Genomic DNA, 22,866 nt, shown 5'->3' with positions numbered 1-22,866 from the left:
ATGACAAATGTGTACTGCTGATAGTCTTATAAATGAATTTGACCCACAAGTTCATTTTATCTCTATTGAGATTAGCTTATCTCATCAATACTTAAGTCTCTGTGTATGTATGAGTTCATTAATAACTGTCAAGGGAAGAATTAAATTAGGCTGTCCTGCATTTCTTTTTCTCCTTGTAGTGAAAATATTATTTGCAAGTCGTCAGCTGAGCTTCTTTCAAATGTTTCCCTTGCACATGGGTATCTTGTTTCATCTACAGTGAAACAATGTTTCTTTCCTGGAGTTTCACTACAGTATAAGAAATATTGAGTATGAAAATCTGCTTGTTGTGTATACATTTCAGTGTAGGGGAATGAAGTAGTTTAGAGTGCTGGAAAAGACTTTGCTTAAGTGAAGGCACTTCAGGGTTCAAAGTGCCACATTACATGATGTCATTGTGAATCAGGTGACTGACAGCCATCTGGCCCTGCCCACCTGTCAAATCTGGCCTGTGTGTGGTAGGGGATATAAGAAACTGGCCTGCTGGTTATATATTCAGTTTCCCACCCCTGCTCTTCAGGGTTGGAAGATGCAGAAATGGAACAGTGAATACTATGGCGTGCTAACTGAGCTGACTGATAAGCAGAATTAACTTCCCTTGGTGTTCAGCACAGCACTATTTTCCTTCATAACATATGCAAGATGATCATCCAATGAAAGAGTCACCAGGCAAATGAAAGAGAGATACCATGGTATGGAAGAAGGAAACCACGGCATCCATCACTCATACAGCTTGCAATGTGTGAAAACTAATGGTGAGTGTGACACATGGGGGCCATTGTGGTGGTAGAATTCTGGGCTGGGTGACTTCAGTCGGAAAGTAATGTATTTGAAATCTATTTTTCTTTTAACATAGTTCTATTGGTTTCCAGTATAAAACAATTACCAAAAAAGAGTGAGAAAATGATACAAAAACAAAATCACCACTCGTCCCCCTCCCCACTCCAGGACAGATCAATCTAGTTAAGTTTGCCAAAGACTAAACTGTGATTTCGGCAGTTGCCATTCTTCAGGATTATCACTAAAGTATTTTATTAAAAGGATACCATATTTCAACAAAATTATGTACATCATTTGTTATCTTTTCAAATTCTCCATGTAAAAATTCCTTGTCACCGGCTACAACATAAGGGAGAAGGATTCAAAACCCTAAAATGTATTTTATATAATTGACTTTTTATTTTTATTCTTTGTATATCATATTGTTGTTTTATTGCTATGGCCGATGGCTGATGCAAATAAAGATTCAGAAAGGAGAAGGATACACTATACCTCTCTCATGTCTTATATACATGATCTGCAAAAATGTGACTGCAAGCATCCTTGGATTCTACCATCATAGCCTGATTAACTCTTACTTTGTCTGGGGTCTATATTACAGGCTTCAGGTTGCATTTCTAGGGTGAGAGCTGCTGGTGTATGGCCAACTTGTTTCCTGTGCCATGAAGGCAGTGTTAGACGCCTGTGTCCATGTGGCTGGACATCACACTCTTTCAAAATACCAGAACTGCCCCACTTTTGGAGAAGTAGGTCAGATAAAATCAATATCTAGTCACCTTTTCTTCAAAGAGTTAAAAGATAATGGGTACAAAAAATCCCAATGATGAGGATCTATTTCTAGAACAATTTGACAGTTGCTCAGTTTCTGGATTAATGCAAATGGGTTCAATCACGGGAAGATTCATGCCGGAAAATGGGAAAAGAAAATGTAGAAATGATGATCCATTCAGTTGGCTAGAGACTTCAGAAAAGAAAGACAAATCTGTGTTCAAGCTTATCTTTGAAAGAGATTGCATTGGTTCTTCAAAATTAAGATCTGAATAGTGTGAAGAGTGTTCTAAAAATTGCTTTCCAAAGTTGCACAGGGAGGAGGGGGAAATATGGCTGCTCCCTGCACTGTACCATCCTTCCATAGTGCAATCAAAGTCTATCTCCCTTATTTCATTAGGTCTTGTGTCACCCTTCCCTAGCATTATGTGCTCTATTCAGATACTCCATTTAGGCAGAACAATCAGATAAGCTGCTTAGAATTTCATAAGTAAAAAATGAATTTTAAATGAGAATTCAGTGTAAAATTGCCCTTTGGCAGAAAACTGACAAAGACCACTTAGCCAGCTCTCTTGCTCCCTCCCACCCTCTCTGGCACCTCTGACAGGTAACTAATTCCTGGCCTCCGAACAACACTGTGGTCCTCAATTGGAAGGAAGATGAGGGGGAAATAGCAGAACAATCACACCACACAAACCGAAAGGGCATTTCAATAGGTGAGTTGAGAAAAATGATTTGAGACTTGAGGCCAAAAAAAAAGATTGCAGTGCAAACAAAGAAGGTTAATATTCAAATGACTGCAACTAAAAGACGCCTGCAAGGTCTCCAAAATGCCAGGCAAAAGCAGAGGTAATGCATTCAGGATGGCATGTTATCTTGGGATGTCTAGTTAGATCAGATAATGAAGTGTTGTCCGCTCTATCCCCTAATTAGATTGGGGTTAGATAGCCAGCCATTTCACAGAATTAAACAATAATTTTGCCTGGGCCTCTGGGTTATTTAGCAACCTGCTTACTTATCAAACGAACACCTAGTGCTTATTTTTCCTTCCGCCTTTGTCGTATTCCATTGTTATGTCATCCTTTACTTATTCTAGTTTTAAATCCATTTTTCGTGGGATGCTTGGAGAATCAAAGAATCAAAGAACTGTAGAATTTGAAGGGCCCCAATGCACAAATATGCAGTTGGTCTATATAGGGATCAAAACCGTGACATTGCTATTATCAGCACCGTGTTCGAACCAATTGAGCCACAACCCCATAATGGTTTTATCTAGAGCGGGCTACAAAGTTGGGGGGGCATGAACAAGGGGCTTCTTCAATGCACCATTGCCCACTCATTGCTCTCTTCTTCCAGACTCAGTTTGCACAACCATCCAGAGGGAGATGGTTGGGAAATGGGGGGTGCTTCTCTAGCAAGGGAAATGGGGGGGTACTTCTCTATCTATGCACTCTCATCACTGCTATAACAACAACAACAACAATTCCACTGTTAAATTTGCCAATTATCTTGCATATATGATCCAAAAGAGAGCATGTGAATAACACATCATCCAATATATTGGCTTAGACCAGTGATATACAAAACTTTTGATTAAAAACAAAGCCCAGGAGTGGTAGTGGGCCTCCTGGAGGAGTACAGCCTCAGTAGATTGGTACCTCGGGTTACAGACGCTTCAGGTTACATACTCCGCTAACCCAAAAATAGTACCTCGGGTTAAGAACTTTGCTTCAGGATGAGAACAGAAATTGTGCTGCAGCGACAGGGCAGCAGTGGGAGGCTCCATTAGATAAAGTGGTACCTCAGGTTAAGATCAGTTTCAGGTTAAGAACGGACCTCCAGAATGAATTAAGTTTTTAACCTGAGGTACCACTGTACGTGCCTGATGATGCCTACCCAGTATCAGTCCTGGTCATCTTTCTGTCTTTCTTAGTAAGGATCACCAACCTTGGAAGGCCAGTGGGCACATTTGGAATTCTGAGAAAGTATCTGTGTGGCAGTCACAAAATGGCTGCTGGAAGGACACATCTAAAAAAGGCAGAGAAAGAGGCAGGGCTACAAAATGGTGTGGGGATGTCCTCTCAGTGAAAAAAGACCACCGCTAGACTCTTTGTGCTTCTCTTCAGTTCAGTCAACTAAGAGGTGGGTGTCCAATGTTGGCATCCAGTGAAATGTGGGCATTGTTGGGGGACACATTCAGAGTCAGAGAGGCTGAGCCCATCACACAAAAACCATGTAGGAAGAGATAACAGACTCTTGTATTGTGTATTTTTGAGGGAATATTTACTGAAACCTTCCACAGATGCCAGAGGATGTACTGGAGGACACACTGGTACTGGGGTCCCTTGTTTTAAAGAATATGTTTCCAGCCATCATGGTTGGAGAGAAAAACTTGACATTCTACAATTTTCTCCACCAAACTCTCATTAAAAAGAGGTTGCCCTTCTTGGTTTTCAAGAAGTGTTTTTCTTTTCTTTCTTTTTTAAAGGAGTACTTGCAGGAACAAGACCTTAAACTATAATGGATTCCAATTTAGGGTCTCCAGGACTTATTTTACATCTTCGGAGAAGAACTTTTCACTTTCCTTTTCCTTGAGCCAGCTGAGGTATGTAGAATGAGCAGTACAAGTAATGTAAATGTCACACCTTTTCTTCAAAGTGCCATCCACCATCCTAATCATTTTTATAGCCATGAAATTATTTGCTAATGTTAAATAGATTTCCCCTAGTGCATCCTAAGTCCATTTGTTCTTGTCCTGTCCTTGCTGACTCAAAATGAATAACTAGTCCCTCTCCTCTTTATAATTTTCATTTATGTACCTGTAGACAGGTCTAGTTGCTCTTCTCCAAATTCAATATGCCTACTCATCTTTATCTCTCTCTGCAGACTCCCCTTCCCAAAGCCTCTATACTTTTTTCTGCTCTCTTTCCAGTTTGATTCAATTTGTCTCATTCATTTACCAAAAATTGGTATTTCATATCCAGATGATACATTTCCGCAATGGTCTAATAATAAACGGAGACACTGATTTGAAGTGCCACAAACATTTACAAGAAAAGAGAAGTTGAAGCTTGATAACTTTGATGCTTCCAAACCCAAAATGACTCGCTCCTCCTTGTCATGCCAACTGCAAAAGAGATACTGGATTCAAATTTCAGACATATCTGATGTCTGTACCGAATCAATGCCACTGACACCCATCATAGTGGGGTAGGAGAGCTGAAAAAGAAATTTACATCTAGCAACTAATGCGCCCCTTTGGTTTCAGATAGTATATGGGTATAGATAAAGGGACCCCTGACCATTAGGTCCAGTCATGACCGACTCTGGGGTTGTGGCGTTCATCTCACTTTATTGGCTGCGGGAGCCAGCGTACAGCTTCCAGGTCATGTGGCCAGCATGACTAAGCCGCTTCTGGCGAACCAGAGCAGCGCATGGAAACACCGTTTACCTTCCCGCCGGAGCGGTACCTATTTATCTACTTGCACTTTGATGTGCTTTTGAACTGCTAGGTTGGCAGGAGCAGGGACCGAGCAACGGAAGCTCACCCTGTCGCAGGGATTCGAACAGCCGACCTTCTGATTGGCAAGACCTAGGCTCTGTGGTTTAACCCACAGCACCACCCGCATCCTTAGTATATGGGCAGACAAGTCTAAAAAGCCTGAGACACAAATTTTCACAGCCCTCTGGTGGCTATCGTGGCTCATTTACCAGAAGTAATGTATTTTATGTTGGTCAGAACTGAGTATATACATCCAGAGTTATCACTAAATACATTACCACAATGACATTTCTCAAGGTGCCAATGGTCATCTTGGACTTTAACATCAGTGTCTAAATAAAACTCTGACTTTGGATGCCAAGAAAATATGTGTTTGGCGTGAAGTGGGCTTCATGCTGAAAGGGCCGAATTTCTAACCAAGCTGCTTTGTGTTGTTGCATATAAATATTGATTTATTGCAATGCAGCCTCCTGCTTACCCTGCTTCTCTGAGATTCCACAACAAAATGAAAGAATATGTGTACTCTCCAATGGACTCAGTAGCAAAGTCTTATTCCACCTTACAACCATGTACACATTTTAATACACATATCCTTCCTACATGAATATCATCTCTGGGTAGAAGCAGCCTTCAGTAATTAACTTTATGCACCCATATTTGCCACACCTCACCTGGTAACAAGTCATATTCTTTACCTGTAAATCTACTGGACTGCTCTGGTGAAACCCATGTTACAAGAGTCAGATAAATCTAACCTGAAGGCTTACATCTGTCCCAGAAATGGCAATTCCTCTCCACTTTGCAAAACATTTGTATCCTAGAATGAGACCCTTTCTCTCCTGATTGCCTAAGATTTCCCCCCCAAAAAGCTGGTTTCCCGTCGTCTATGGAGAAGAAACCCCAATCTCAGTGTCATGTTCAGCTACAGTGATCACTGTTACTGTAGTTCATAAACATAAGAATAATGTAACAGGGGGATTGAAGCGTGTAAGATGAATAGCCCTTGCCAAGAGACACAGATTACCTAGTCCCTGTTGGACGGCAAATTCAGCAATCACACACAGAAAGATCTGCAAAGCTATAAATCAACGGAAGTAACATTTCACTAAGGAAAGTGAGAGTTTTGCCTTCCAGGCAAAGGAAAATAATAGAAGCTGTCCATTCAGTTTGCTCTCTGGTTTATAAAAGATGTTAGGTGGTGTAAATAATAGATTAATGGCATTATAAGGCTCAGCAAAAAAAAAAAAGTGGGAGGGGGACCCATAAATGTTGCAGCAATGGGTAGCAGGTAACAATGGGTTGCAGCTGAAGAATACAGACAGGTGATTAAGGGTTAAAATTTATAGAATTTTTAAAAGGACAGGCTTCTTTTCAATGTGAATACCACATTCTTTCAGTGGGTAGACTTGGGTTTTAATTTTGGTTGAATTTGAGTTCTCTCTCTCTTGCTCTTGCTCTCTCTCTGTGTGTGTGTGTTTAAATTGCAGTTATTATTCATCATTTCTATAAAATAGGGTGTATTCTCATATTATAAAAAAATACTAAAGTAGGACTGTTAGTAAGCCAAGCACATGAAAGTTGCACTTCCTGCTTATATGATTCTGCTATGGGTCAAACTGCACATTTCAGTATTCGTGCTGCCTTTTCTTTTTAAAAATGTGATTAAACTGACCAGAGTTATTTTTGAAGAAAAGCTGAACTTCCAGGGCCATATCCAGAACGTGTTCCTGATCACAGATGCTGAGTTGTGTCCCCATTTTTTTGGGGGGGGGGCTGATGGCACATGCATCACATGACAAGGAGAGGCCAACGTTGTGTGGCTGAATTTACAAATGCATGGATGGCTCCCTCCCTCCCTTCAAACAAGTCCACCCCAGATATTCTTAGGGTGGACAATAAGTGATTAAACTTCCGCATATGCAAGAGTCTCACTTTGTAACTGATTCTTCTGTAGAAGGGGCAGGAGATCCTGTGAAGGACATAGCAAAAGGCAGTTTTCCCTTCAGAAAGCCCAATGGGGAAAGTATGCTAAGTCCAGAATGGGTGAAACTACCTAATAAATAATATTTCCATTAGAGCAATCTGTGCTGGGAAGGAGGCAAAGAGAAATGGCTTTGCTGTACAATCACCCATATATTCTCTGGGATAATTACATCTGATATTAAACCTAGAGCTCTTGCATCATTATTTTCCTGCTCTGCAACCCATGATCAATACCTCTTACAGGCTGAGCGACTAGGTGGCGAGCTCTGCAATGCCTCTTTCACATCTTTATGCTGCTGCTCTATGCTCTGCAATTTGTGTCCGTCCATAACCAGCTGTTATACATCTAAACTTGTCATACTAACCAGGCACTTGTGCCAGTAGCTAAGGGGAAGAGGAGGAAAGTAACATCTCTAGAGAAAGGTGGGGGAACGCCAAGGTCTGTTGGTGTCACATTGACAACCATTGACGTTGGTTTTTGTCTCCAGAACATGCTTCCATTTATGTTCATCTACCATCAGTAGAGTTATGGGAATGATAGTATTCCTTTCCCATGCTTGACTTTTAACTAATCTAAATCTTGGTATAATCCTGCCATTCTGAAGTCCTGTTGAACTCAAATGAGAGGAAACTGTTTGTGGCAGGGCTCCATACAGTAGCCATGGAATTTGAAAGCCTATTACCATGTAATTTGATCTTTCCTTCCAATAGAATGTTTTTCAGCCTGTAAAACCATGAGCTGAAAAACAAGAAAATAATGCAAAGTTCCACACTAGCACTACTACCTCTGTGAATGTGCTCTGATGGAGATTCTGCTGCCTTATACTCTAGTTTCTGTCAATCAGAGTAAACACTAGATGAACCTATGTTCCTATTGTTCTTGTCATAAAAGACCCCTCTAAAAGTCATGATAGTGGTATATTAAAAAATAAATACTCCTGACTTGATAATACTCATTGACATCGCATATCTATAAATGGTACATAATGGTAGTTTACTCTGAAAGGATGGAGCACCAGGCCTTGGTACAGTAGACCTTTTTGAAACACACTAGAAAATGTGAATGTGGTTTTCTGAACCGAAGAATATTTTGCCATACCATTAGTTGGAAATCCAAACTTTAGTGGGAAAGATAAAGAAAGGAACCAAATTAATGTCCGTTGAGGAACATGTAAAAGCACTTAACTCATAATACCACAGCTATTGGTCAAAGAATGCCTGACTCATTATAAAGCAGCAGCAATCATCCACAGTAATAAAAAAAATAGGCCATATTTTATTACCTTTCCTTCACAATCCATTGCTATGAAGCAGTTTACAAATAAATATAAATAAGATTGTTTTTATGCATGAAATTATCACTCATAGCATGTTTTTAACAGAACATAAATATAATATGGCATATGGCATACTAATGTATTATGAATACAAATATGATCAAATTTCAACCAGGCGATTGATTCTGTACATAGATCTGCTGCCAGCTGCCATTTTGTATCCAGATTGCAAACAAAATTGTGATTTTCTCATGACTTTACCCATGCTTGGGCATAGGTTCGGCCACCTCTCAACATAGCATTACCAAACTTGGCACAAGAGTTCCCATTCTGGGGGCAGCGGATTTCATCAATGTTTTGATAGTGGTCACCATTGTGAATCAAGATGGCAGACTGAAACATGACTTTGGGATAAGATTGCCCGTTCTTTGGCTTAGGCTCAGACTTCTCTTCATATATCATCACCAAATGTGGCACAATGATTCCTGAGGTGGTTTCATTGACATTTGGTTGCTTGGCACCATTTTAAATCATCATGATGGACTGAAACATCACTTGGGTGTAACTTTATCTGTTTTGGGGTTGTTGTTTTTGCATGGGTTCAGCCACCTCTCAAGATATTAATCTCTTTTGACTTAGCTTTCTAAACTCTTCCATCTTCTAGTCAGATTGACCACACTAATCATAGGCCTAGACTGAGATTGAACTACTAGACCATCTATAAACTCTCTGAAAAAAGCTTCATTGGTTGGCAACTTGATCATGGAGAATACAAAATATTCTGACAGAGGAAACTGAGCAGAGCATCCTGCCACTGACTCTGCCTTGACCCTACTGAATTACTTGGTTGAAGGAGCAACTCATGCAAAATTTATTGCTGTTCTGTTGTGGATTTAAGCAAAAAACATGCAAGGCCAAATACCAGTAGATTGTTTCATTTCAAGGTAATTCTCAGACAATCAATGGAACAGCATGTATTCCCATGGAACTGATGTGACCTCGTAATATTAGAATATGCTCAGGACACAAACTTGCAAACTGTTTTCACTTACTGATTGCTATCATTCTCCTTCAGTTTGTCTGAACACCTTGTGTGCCTCAGCCTACCTCATTCAGTCTGTTGGGCCTGGTAGCTGTCAGTCTGGGAGTCTCTCTGAACTTGTGCCTCAGCTGCTATAAATTGGGAGAAGTGCTGCAGAAGGAAGATGAGGAACATACACTCCACAAAGAAGTAGTCAGGGGTCTGTCTCTTGAGATATATATTTTTCTCAACAGAGGTAACTAAAAGTGAATCACCTCTGTAAGAACTTGGCAGAGCCAGGGCTGAGGTAGAAGATGGCACTCAAGGGCAGAGAAGAACTGTAACTGCTGGAAACAGGGTTTTTTTTTTAGTTCATTGTTGCACAAGCCAAGGTCTGTGTCTGACGCTCTACAGGGGTGCTTTTATTCAAGAGTGTTTGCGTGTCTGTGTGTGAGTGTGTGGTATGTTTGTTTATTTATTTATTTAACCAAATTTATATACTGCTTGATTATTATTATTTTTAAAAACACCTCAAAGAGGTTTACAAAAATAAAAATAAAATATTAAAGATAAAAGTACACTTGACCGTAAGGTCCAGTTGCGGACGACTCTGGGGTTGGGGCGCTTTACTGGCTGAGGGAGCCGGCGTACAGCTTCCGGGTCATGTGGCCAGCATGACTAAGCCGCTTCTGTATGCTACTCACCTCTGAGCCCACCAGTCCTTTTCACTTGCTCAAATACCCTCCAACTTTTTTACCTTAGGATCCACGACATGGCCCCACTCCAGCGTGAATCATGTGACCTGTGTGAGTTACAGAACCTCAAAAACACAAGTTTTGGGGTTCCATGATCACATGGTTTGTGCTGCCATGCTGAGAGCACATCACACAAAACTGGGATTTTCCGATTTTATCAGGACAGTTGATGGGTATGTGCTCATTGGTATTAATATCCAGCACATTTCTATTGATAAGCTTCAAGCAGCTGTTTTCACAAGGCAACTGCTAAGAGCAGCAAATCAAGGCTTATTTCTACCACACTTCCTGCTGGGTCTTAGAAGGATTTTATTCTGTGAACTGCCCTGAGGTCTTATAAATTTAATAAATAAATAAATATTAGCAAAGCTCCACGACCAAAGTCATTTGGGCAGCCAGGCCTTTTAATTAGCTAATTACAAACTCATTTAATACTTCCCTAAGTCTTGATTAGATGTTGGACAAAATGAAATGCCTTCTGCCTTGTAACTACCCGCTTTGAAAAAGGTTATGTACCGAAGGCATCTGTGAGTTGGAAAAGAACTAGATTACACTGCGATGTCTTTAAAATACCAAAAAAACAAAATGGTTACCAATTTTTAAGTGAGAAAACAAAGGGAACTTAATGACAGCTAATTAATGGAAAGGGGAGACATTTGAAACTGGAAAAAAAGCCATTTTTGAAATTCATGACAGGCTTCGAGTTCTGAAAATGTGGACATTAAATGTGATAGATTTTGCCCATGGGGAGAACGATATCTGAATATTTATGCAGGTATTTTAAAAGTAGTGGTGCATGTGGATGTGCAGGGATGCAGAGCTCCCATCCTTAAACCAGTATCGTTGCTGTGTACCTGGGTGGGCTGGGGCACTGCTGAGGTGGGGGTCATTTGCACCAGTAGGACTGTGCACCCCACAGGTGCCCTGCCTCATACCTGTCAAGCTATACAACATTAAGGCTGGTGCTGGAAGGGGCAGCTCCTGTCAGGAGTTCAGCCTACACTGGAGTAGGACCCTGGCAGAGACACATGCCCAACTGCGATGTTCTCTCCCTCCTCGTCGATCGTTTGGGAGCATCAAAAGCTTTCTTCAGCCTGAACATCACAACAACCGATGCCAACCAACACCGACACACTTAGGGATCTGCAGAGTTTGCACATCATGCGTGACAGACCTCAGCAACTCAGCATTTTGGCTAATCTACTTTATTTACATAGAAACACACACGGAGCACTGCAACATGGCTCCCTCTCTGCAACATGGCTCCCTCTTTGCATCAGACAGCAAAGAGAAAAAGAACAATGGACAACAGTCCCACTTCACAGAACAAAGTAACACAAACATCCTGTCTCCGTCACATCCCACTCTGTGGAGTCAAAACATACACCGTCATGTGATAGACAAAAATCCCATGACTGCAATCATAGATAATATTAATAATAATAATAATAATAATAATAATAATAATAATAATAATAATTTTTATTTATATCCCGCCCTCCCCAGCCGAAGCTGTGCTCAGGGCGGCTAACAACAAGGAATTCTAACAGCTCCACCCCACCCCACATGATGCTACTAATGCATTTAAAGCACTTAGAAACATCATTGAAACTGTGACCACGAATGACCAATATATGGTTGCATTTCACATACCTCATTTCTTGGGAGGGGGGCATTTAATAGTTGCTCCTATCAGTAGTGGGACCATGAAATAAATGAAGGGGCTTAACCCTTCTCCCCGTGTCATGCTCATGACAAGAAAATAACTATTTCCTTAAGAATTGATCTTTGATGTTGTTGGGAAAACGGTTGTTGATCCCAGGAATGCCTCCCTGCAGGATAGTCCATTCCATTCACACACAGAGAGAGACCATAAATGTTGATTACATCAATATAATATCTACATTCCAATATGATAAACTCTGCTGTGAGATTTGAGGGATTTCAAGCATATGGGAGCATACCTAAATTTGTGATATATATATACAGTATATATCACATAATTATGAGGTACAGAATTGAGATATCAGATGTTCACATTCAGCTACATTGAGTAAACAATTGAGGGTGAAATGTACAGCAGAATCCATTTAAATCAACAGCTTTAGCAGGGTTTTCACACACACAGTGGGCTAAATAATGCATCAGAAGTACTGATGCATAGTGTATGCAAAAATAGACTGGAGCTTAGTTTAATTATATATATATATTTGCATTTGCCCCCCCCCCCTTAATTACTGCTTGTGGGAGACAAACGCAAAAATGTCTTGGCCTGTCAGTTTAGGGAGTGCAGATCATGAGCACATAACATACACAGAACTCACCAAGCACCTTCCTTTTGTCAGTTGTTCACCGTTTATTATTGCTGTGTTCTCAAGCTATTTCATGAGTTATTGGCAACCTAATCACAAGCATATAGTTAGTTGCTGGATAAAAACACTGTTGTTCCTTAGGCATAGAAAGCTAGATGTCAGGTAGATGGGTAGAGCAAAACCTTAGTTGCAGGGGTTCTTGGGTTTTGTTTTATTTTATGGAGAATAGACAGTGCCTCACAAAGCAGTTTGCTTAACCTTGAATGAAAAGCCTTCTCGCAAAAAATACGAGGCTTCATATGCCTCACTGAATATAATGGGAATATCACATATACGTGTATGTGTGTGTGTGTGTGTGTGTGTGTGTGTGTGTGTGTGTGATCTTTTTGACATTAATGGATGAAATTACAGTATCCAATTGTGAATGTATAATGTCTGCCAAATTTCACACAAATAGACGCAGGGGAGGAGAATCTTTAAAGTTTGATGCAAAAGGGATTCACTTACTTCCCCCGTGTTTGGGGGGCAATTTGTTGCAAAATAGCATACATTGTCAATGTTCTTAGGCAAACAGCCTTCAGGATTTCAAAGGAACAGAAACGGGTCAGGGAGTTACAATGAATGAAAGCACGGTTGAGGCTTTTTCTTCTCTCTCTTTTTTGATCAGGTTATACCAGTTGATTAGTTCCTTCTACAACCTTCCCAAAATTGCAGAGGGCAAGGAAGGGAGAAGACATCAGGCTTATATACTCTCAGCTCCTGTGTCACACCACCATCAAACTGGGAGGTTCTGTCTGGGTACATACTAGTGCTGTGATAAAATCTGTTTTCTAATTTCTGAAAAGTTTTGCTCCCCAGTGAAAGATGCTTCAGTTTTTCTGCTCGTTCACAGGATGCTTTAGAATTATTTTGGAACTTACTTTATTGTTGCAAGGGTTCCATGGGTGGTGTGTTGCTGTGTGTGCATTTTCTTTCCATTAAACATTTTTCCAGTATGCTGCAGCCTCCCTGGCTGCCTGTGATTCCTGATCTGAAAAAAAGCCCCATGGGAGGAGTCAATCTCATGACACCTTCCCCTGGACTTTAACTGAAGCATAGGCAGATGAATAAGCTGGTACCAAAGCTGTGAGATGAGTGCACTTGATGATTTTGTTTTTAACACAATTTCTTTAAAAGTTAAAATAAAAACTCATTCACTTAAAAAAATTAACAACAAACAGCTGTCGGGTGCATTGTAGATAACTTTCCCAGATTCACTCACTTAAAGGAATCCCTAGTCAATGACATTATGATTTTTTTTGCTTTGTTTTCTGTTTTAGGGTGTACAGACACCTAGGAAGGCTGAAGAATGATTTGATTTGTATCATTTAAACAAGGCTCTTACAAAACCCCCTGAAAGTAAAGTAAGCTCTCTCGCACACATACAGTACACCAACCAACCAACCCATGAAGCCCTCACATCCAATCCATGAACATTTCAAGTAATTTCTCTCCTCCCTTTAATAATTTTCCAGTATAATTTCTACACTTTTAAACTGATGGAGAATGTTCAGAATAAAACATAGGCGAAATTTTCAGCATGGCACTCTGGCCACAGACAAGTGCCTTGCTCACACATGAAAGACATAAAGCTGGCCACCCTACATAACCTTAATGGCTGCAGGTGGAAGAAAGGAATGGTAATTTTCTGAAGTCATACAAATTTAAGTGATGTCAGCGTGTTACTTGGATGTCTGGAAGCTGCCAGTCATGCTGATTCACCTAGATTAATCTATTCTTTTAAAAAATGTTCAATTGCCAATTAAAATATTCATTCTGCTCTAAGCTGTTGCAAAATTAAATTTTAGCAAATCTAATTGTGTGAGTGGTTTAGCAAAAAGAACGATGAATCAAAAAAGGTTTTGCATGACAGTTATTATCTTTTTAAAATGGCACACTTTAATTTTGGGCGGGTTTATATGGCAAAATAAAACTTGCAGTTCAGTATGCTGTGTGATAATTAGTTTAATGAATGCCTCAAGGAACTATGCGGAGCCAATTACAAGAACTTCCTTTCCCAGTGAAAAGGGTAACAGTTCTTTAATAACAAATCATACATGGGATTGTGACATGGGTTTGCAATAAGGAGGAAATGAATCACACTTTAAAAGTACTTGAGATTCTTCTTAATAAAAACTATCCCAAGCTCCATTGAGTTTAGTGTACTATTTCTGTTTATTTGCCACATCAAGTATTGTCATTCATCTTAAATTGTATTGCATCCATCCCCGTGCATTGGCATGGTGAACGAAGTTACTTTCCTAGTGTTTACATCATGTGAAGTGCAATAGGCGGCTTGCATCTGCTATGCTGATTGTGGATGATGAGCACTGTGGTCCAAAACTTTTGGAGAGGACCAGATTAGAGAAGGCTGACCTTGAGCTTTCTTTGAAGTGACTTCCCTATCCTTTCGGTCTCCAGGCTGGATTTAATTAAGTAGGTTCGCAAGTAGGTTAAGCAGACAGCACAATGAGTCCTTCTCATGCAACAGGACTGCCTGCTTAACCCTCCACATGCCCCTTGTGCACTCCAAACTGGATCTGGGAGTTTTAGAGAACACCCAGTACAGTGTGCAAGAGGAGGAAAGGGGAGATTCCTCCTTCAGGCAAGCTGAAATGCTTGTGCTGACAGAAAATAGATTCATAGAATTGTAGAGTTGGAAGGGACCCCAAGGATCATCTAGTCAAACCCCCTACAATGCCGGAATCTCAAGGTTTGGGAAGATATAATGTTGCATTACTAACAATTAGAGGCAAGAAAAACCTTCATATTTCAGATCACATTTAACGGAGTAGCTTTTAAACTTCAGGATTTTAAAGGGGAGAGGTTTAGACAGCTTTGAAAATGGACTGGGCAAATTCTTGGTAAATACGTTTATTTTCTTCTTTTATTTATTTGCAGAATTCCTATGACCCTTAATATCATAATATAATAAATATAATAAAATATTTAAGTGGCTTAAATGAACAATATGATCAATAAACTGTCCTAAAAATACTGAAGTGAACACACACACTGTAGCCTGAAATGGTGTACTTTATTACATGTTTCATTGTATGAACTGGCCCTGAATATTTGAACATTGAATTTCTTTCAGTGAGAAAATCCTGATTCTCACCATAGTAGAATGCAATGCGGATACATCACCCCAATGCCCATATTCATGATTTATGCAATCTCCCTCCATTTTTATAGGGTGAGAATTGGGTAGCTTTTTGTATGAGCTATGTCACATGACATACTTGCTTTATGTGAAAGGAGGTGAGGGAAGGTCATGAACTGCACAACTCCTTGTTTCATAAATGTCTACAGCTGGATCCATCATTGACTTACACGCTTGTTGCAAATACAGCCAGGCCAGTAAAGAGGCAAAAAATATTTTGCAGCCTTTCATTTCAAACTCAAAGGAAATAATGATATTTACAAGCCTATCAAGCAGAGCTACAGGATAGATGTCTAAAAGCTTGTGAAGACCTCTAATGCTAAAGTGATAACGGTTGTGTTAAGAACTTCGAGTACGTAGGTCAATAACACACCCGGGGAATGACTGTCATAACATCCCCTGAAGCATTTCTTGATGCAGTGGCTCAATCTGCGACTTTCCAAAAGTTAAAAGTAACAAAGTCATGGGAGCATTATTACAGAATCAATGCCTCTTTCTGAAACACATAAAGCCTGTAGCATTTAAGCAGCTGTGGGAGACCATTATTCTGTGACAACATTCTATCCTGTTGACAAGTATACTTTTCTAGTTTGTGTCTGAAATGTCAGCTATTCAGCCTCCAAATGTGGTATGTCTCCCTATTGGGGGGCAAAAGTGATATGTGCAGTGCTTCATTTCATCTTGCCACGTCAGGCGGGATGACAAGATGTGACATATAAAGCAGCATGGATCTTAGAGCTGTTACAACAACTTGCTAGGGACAATGTTTTTCTATGTGTTTTTCTTTGTGTTCCGGGAATCTTCTTCTTCTTCTCCTTCTTTGGTGATCACTCATAGCCAAGTAAGATTGTCTTCCATAAACATGGTTTAACAATGAGTCTGTAAGTGACTGTGGAGGCCAATTCTGGATCTACACGTCCTTCCACAGTGGGGTGACTGGTTTCCGGGCGGGAGTTGATCACAGTGTGGATTTGCCAAGCATGTCTTCCTCTTAGCACGTTTCTCCCTTGCGTCCTGAGTTCAAGTGTCTTCAAAGCCCATGACACCTTTGGTAAAGGCTGTTCTCCAACTGGAGCACTCGCAGGCCAGTGTTTCCCAGTTGTCAGTGTTTATACTACTTTAGATTTGCCTTGAGACAGTCTTTAAACCTCTTTTGTTGACCACCAGCATTACACTTTCCATTTTTAAGTTGGGAATAGAGTAGTTGCTTTGGAAGACGATCATCAGGCATCTGCACAACACGACCAGTACAACGAAGTTGATGTTGAAGAATCATTGCTTCAACACTGGTGATCTTTGCTTCTTCCAGTACACTGATATTAGTTCACCTGTCTTCCCAAGTGATGTGTAAAATTTTTCAGAGACACCGTTGATGGAATCTCTCAAGGAGGAATAAAGCCCCTCTAGAACAGCAATGGGTGAGGAGTATTGAGCTCAAATGTGCAAATGGAACTGCTTCCCACCACTATCCCCCCCCCCCCAGAAGACAGGCTGCTCTTTGTTCAGTTGAGCTAAGCCCAAAACCTTTCAAGCAAAAGGCGTGAACAAAATGCTGACCCATTTTGCAACAAGGTAGGAGAAACTGGAAACACCAGGGTTAAGAATAAAGATCTTTCAAATTTTGATTAAAAAAAAATGATGTTAAGGGTTTCTTTTTTAAAGGCAGAGCATTGCAAAAACAGGACCATATATACTTATGGATGAACAACTTGGGTGCATCTCCCAGTGAAGAGTCAACTTTGCATATGTAACTTGGATAGAATAAAATCATCCAAGGGAATTTAGCTGCAGCAGCAATTGTTTCTCTTAGCAGGAGAAAGGATGTATCTCATGTAGGCAAGGTAGTTTCCAAGTAGGAAGACACAGAGGGCCAGAGTGGGTCCTAAGAGGTGAGGTAGAAGAATCTCTGAGGCATAAAGGAAAACAAGGCCATAGGCATGGACAAATTAATCTGTTTCAAGTCTGTTTAAATTTCACATGTGCTTACTTATTTCCTTTCATTTATGAATTGCCTCCCATGAAACACCTTGAATTGTTCTACCTCCACAGGTGAAGGCAGTAATGCTTCTGAATACCATTTACTGGCCTTTTGTGACTGAGTCCTGCAGTGTGAGAACAGGATGCTGGACTAAAGGAATCACTGGCCTGATTCCGCTGACTTGTCTTCTGTTCTTATGATCTAATTAAAAAAATATATAAAACACTTTCATACATAAAAGCAATTTAAACAATTTTGTGAATAAAAGCAGTTTCAAATCCCATATATATATATACAGACCAGGATTTTTAAAATATTTATTTTTAAATCTCTACAATAAAGGTGGCACCTGATATGCATTGGACCTCATTCATTTAAGGGCTATTTTTACCTTTTTAAAAAAGAGAACATGTAGCGCAGGCTTTAAGCATTTCTTCTGGGCCATCAGAACTTCCACAGAGAGTATTTCCTGATCATCAGCATGATTTTTCCTTACTCAGTGATACACATACATGCACACCCCATTGCTTTTATTCTACACCCCTATTGCTCCTCTGTGACCCACTTGCACAATTTATAAATCAATTCATAATTTCCAGACCATTGATCTGCTCTGAATTTTGTCCTTCCTAGCACATGACATCCTTAGCTCCCTTAACCTTACATTCTTCTACACCAAATTTCACATACTGCTTCACTCCTAATATACTTCTGAGTCCTTGAAATTGATAGTAACTGTTTACTGAAACTGCAACCCACTAGGGCATTTTTGGAGTACGTACTACGTGTTTTGGAGCATGTTACATGAAATCAAATATTGACAACTGAGAGAATTCAACAAAGGAGTATTAGAAATATAGGAGCTTTAAAATGAGACACAGAAGGATTGATAAAGGATTTGGACTAAGGAAGAGGAGGTGAAAGAGCCATTGTGATGTAGTGACTAGTGTGTCGGACTAATACTTGAAAGACACATGTTCAAAACCCATGGGTGTCGTGAAGGTCACAGGGTGGCCTTGGACCAGTCACTATTTCCCATCCTAACCAGCCTCAAGGGGTTGTTGTTATAAAAATAAAATTGGAGTGGGGGAGAACAAATGTATGCTGCATGAGCTACTTGGAGGAAAGGCAAAATACACAGTAAGTAATACTGTAGTAAGGACATGGCAGCATCTATTTGTAATTAATTACAATACCACATTTAATTTGCAAAGTGCCCCACCCTTCTCAGAATACCCCTGAACAGTAGGTCACTAAGAACTGAGGTGGAGATATTGAGGTTTTGACAAAGGTACACACAGAAGTCTATTGGTGGTGATGGGTGTTCAATATAGATTCAAAGGCCCAAATCCAGCTCTGTCCCTTGTAGCAGACCCACACTTGCTCCAACACCTTTCATTATAAGTGGTCAGACTCCATAATAAAATTAGCACCATCTAGTATTAAGGCCTTCCCAATCCTGGAGCACATTTGTTCAGGAATTTTTGTGGTATTACATACAAAATCCCTCCAACAGACCTGAGGTTAGCATTTCAAACAGAATAAATTATGGAATACTCTGGTTGTAAGGAAAATTAAAGACAGTCTGACAATCTACTAGCAAAAGGAAATTTAAAATTTGATATAGGCTATTTATTTCTTATATTCTGAATCTATAAATGAACAGTTTGCCCCACTCTTGGTTAAAATTTGATTGTGTCATCAAGAGCCAAATAGAATAGCTGTGGATGCCCGATTCCTTAAATAAAGGGAAACAAGAGGAGCCCAAGTTCTTTTAGTAGGTTGCTTAGCAGCGAGCAATCTCTCTCCCTCATATCCTCTTACTGTTTCTGCTCACTCTATCTTTCACCTTTGGTCAAACAAGATGAGTCCTTATCTTTACAACTGACCACCGCTTGCTATACTAGTTCAGTGAACTCTCCTAATAAACCCCATTTGTGTGACTCAACTGAGTTCATCCCAATCAACACCTGTGTGCAGCATCCCCAAGATGCTTCTTTTAGAAAACACTACAAAGACGTTCTTCCTTCAGGAAAACGTAGGCACAATCTGCCTTTATAAATCCTTGCTTACTGTGCTTCCCTCCAGCCCAACCCTGAGCGGGAGAAAGACTGAGAAGTAGTCGACACTTCTTATGTGTCATTAAATATTGGGTTTGAGCTGCAATAAAGCATTCCAAAAGCTTTATTTGTTCAAGTGCAGATTTGGAAGCGGATTTCTCCCTGTAGGCTACATCTTCTCTTGCCAACAAAGCCAACAAAGCAATAGGAAATTAAGGGATGTAATTAAGATTAAGTGGTTCTTTTGGTTGCAGAATGGAGTGGATAAGGCTAAAGTATGAAAAATGAGCCTTTGTTTTTTAATGGATAGAATAGAACATCCCCATGCTAAATATTCATTCATAGCCATATGGATATGAATATTCATCTGTTTGTAAAAGAAGGCATGTCTTGACTACAATTTCTGTCTTCTGTTTAGTTCTGTAAATGCAATGGGATTGGAATTTGAAGATACAGCCTTTCTATTACTGTAAAAGTTAGCAAAAGAGTTTGCAATATCTTAAGAGTACAGATTGGTTGGCTCCCTTCTCAGAGCTCCAAAAATTATATCATGCATTTCTGGGTCATGAGTAAGGGACCAGGAGTTATAGCCTTACTTGCTTCATAAAGGAGAGACTGTGGGATAGGAGCCAGTGTCACTGCATATGTTCATGCTGTCTCGGAGTTTACACACATCAATCCTATTCATAATTTCCTCACAAATCCTATTCATTTCAGTAGGACTAACTCCCAGGTAACTGCATAGGATTGGAGTGCATAGTTGCAAGCAAAACTTCCAGATCTGCACCTGTCAACCCTAATTAGATAAAATCCTGTGAGTGATATTCAACTAAGTAGTACTCAAGGAAACCTGCTGAAATTAATGGACCTAACTTAAGCCCCATCTGCACCATACATCTAAAGCAGTACCACTTTAAACAGGCACAGATTCCACCAAAGAAGTGATTTAACTGTCCATCCATTTCCCCAGCAAACACTAGAAATTGTAGCTCTATGATGCAAATAGGGGTCGCCTGACACCTTTTACTTTTCTTAACAAACTGCAGTTCCCAAGATTATTGGGACTGTTTAAAGTAGTGTGATACTACTTTAAATGTATAGCAAAGTTGTGACTTTAGTCATGTTCTTTATTTTCAGTTGTTCTACCCTGACTTAAACATAGCTGAATGCCACGTTATATTTATCATTAGGCAAGTTTAGATTAGGGCAGAGACCCTCAAGCTGAGGGGCTAAATGTGGCCCTCCAGGCTTCTCTACCTGGCCCTCAGGACTTCCCAGAGTCCTCCCCAGCCATGTCTCCCATCCCCAGGCCACACCTCTCACAGGTATGGAGGAATTGGTTTGTGGGAGTGGTGGTGGGAAAATGATGAGTGGTCATAGGAAGAAGAGGGAGAAGACTGGGAGGTGTGAAAAACTGAGGGGTAACAGGACTCGATAGGTTGGTATAGTCTGTGGCAGAGAGAAGTGATGAAATTATTGCTGTAGTGTTGAATTCATCCCCAAGTAACTGTGCATAAAACACATTGAAATTGATTTGAAATGAGTCTGTCTGAGTAACACAATTGTACTGAAAAACTTGTTCTTAAGCATATTAGGTTTTACAGAAATAAGATACTTTTCTCTGTGGATGAGGATATCAGTGCATACATCTGTGTAATGTTTTCATGTATTTTGTTATCTCCTCCTTCATTTCATATGTCTAGCATTTTGGCTCGCTAACAGCATAACATGTGAAGCATTTGGAGCAAAAAACCCAATCAAATGAGGCTCTAAGTCTTAGTTGGTGAATTCTAGATGCGACTTCAATACAAGTGATAAATCACCCTAATTATGTTCTTGGAACTGTTTGGTTTGATATTTTGTGGAGTGCAGCAGACAGCTGTTGATAAGGCAAGAGATGGATCTCTGTGTTTGCATTTCTGAAGCACTTCTTGTAATAGAATTAGGTGGATTAATGTAAACAGATCCACGTGTCTTAATTACTTCAAATATGAAATCTACAAGAAATGGAATAGCTATAATACATGATGCAGATATTCCATCGTTGAGATCTGTGCCCAAGAGTGACAGGCAAGCTGTCTCAGGCAAGCTTAATGCTTTAGTTATTCCAAGAGTTCTGTTCCATCTCACTATCTTGGTGATCCAATAATATGGCATACTTGCACTTTATTGAGTTGTATCCTGTTATGTATGTATGTATGTATGTATGTATGTATGTATGTAGTATATATGTATGTATGCATTTAGGAAGAACTATAATCTGCTTGATCAATCAATTGATCAATCAGTCTCTAAGTAGGCTGTGCCACGTGTTCTGGACCTTATATAAATTTCAAATTCATAAAAGATTTCTGGGAGAAATGGTATTCAATTAAAAATTCAAGGGGGCATTATAAGTTGCTTATATTCTTATTCCAAACCAGGGGTTGCATGCAACAAAATCATTCCATCAGTGTAGGGGTGAGGGACCTCCAGCCTGTGGACTAAACCTGGCCTGCTAGGGGTTAAAATTTAGCCTGCAAGGTTGTTTTCCCCTAAACTAAGCCACCTGTTCCACACTAACTTCATATGTGACATCATAGAATCATAGAATCATAGAGTTGGAAGAGACCACAAGGGCCATCGAGTCCAACCCCCTGCCAAGCAGGAAACACCATCAGAGCACTCCTGACAATATGGTTGTCAAGCCTCTGCTTAAAGACCTCCAAAGTAGGAGACTCCACCACACTCCTTGGCAGCAAATTCCACTGTCGAACAGCTCTTACTGTCAGGAAATTCTTCCTAATGTTTAGGTGGAATCTTCTTTCTTGTAGTTTGGATCCATTGCTCCGTGTCCGCTTCTCTGGAGCAGCAGAAAACAACCTTTCTCCCTCCTCTATGTGACATCCTTTTATATATTTGAACATGGCTATCATATCACCCCTTAACCTCCTCTTCTCCAGGCTAAACATGCCCAGCTCCCTTAGCCGTTCCTCATAAGGCATCGTTTCCAGGCCTTTGACCATTTTGGTTGCCCTCCTCTGGACACATTCCAGTTTGTCAGTGTCCTTCTTGAATTGTGGTGCCCAGAACTGGACACAGTACTCCAGGTGAGGTCTGACCAGAGCAGAATACAGTGGCACTATTACTTCCCTTGATCTAGATGCTATACTCCTATTGATGCAGCCCAGAATTGCATTGGCTTTTTTA

This window comes from Podarcis liolepis, assembly GCF_965112155.1.
Source record: "Podarcis liolepis genome assembly, chromosome: 5".
NCBI lineage: Eukaryota > Metazoa > Chordata > Lepidosauria > Squamata > Lacertidae > Podarcis > Podarcis liolepis.
This window is presented reverse-complemented; position numbering follows the sequence as displayed.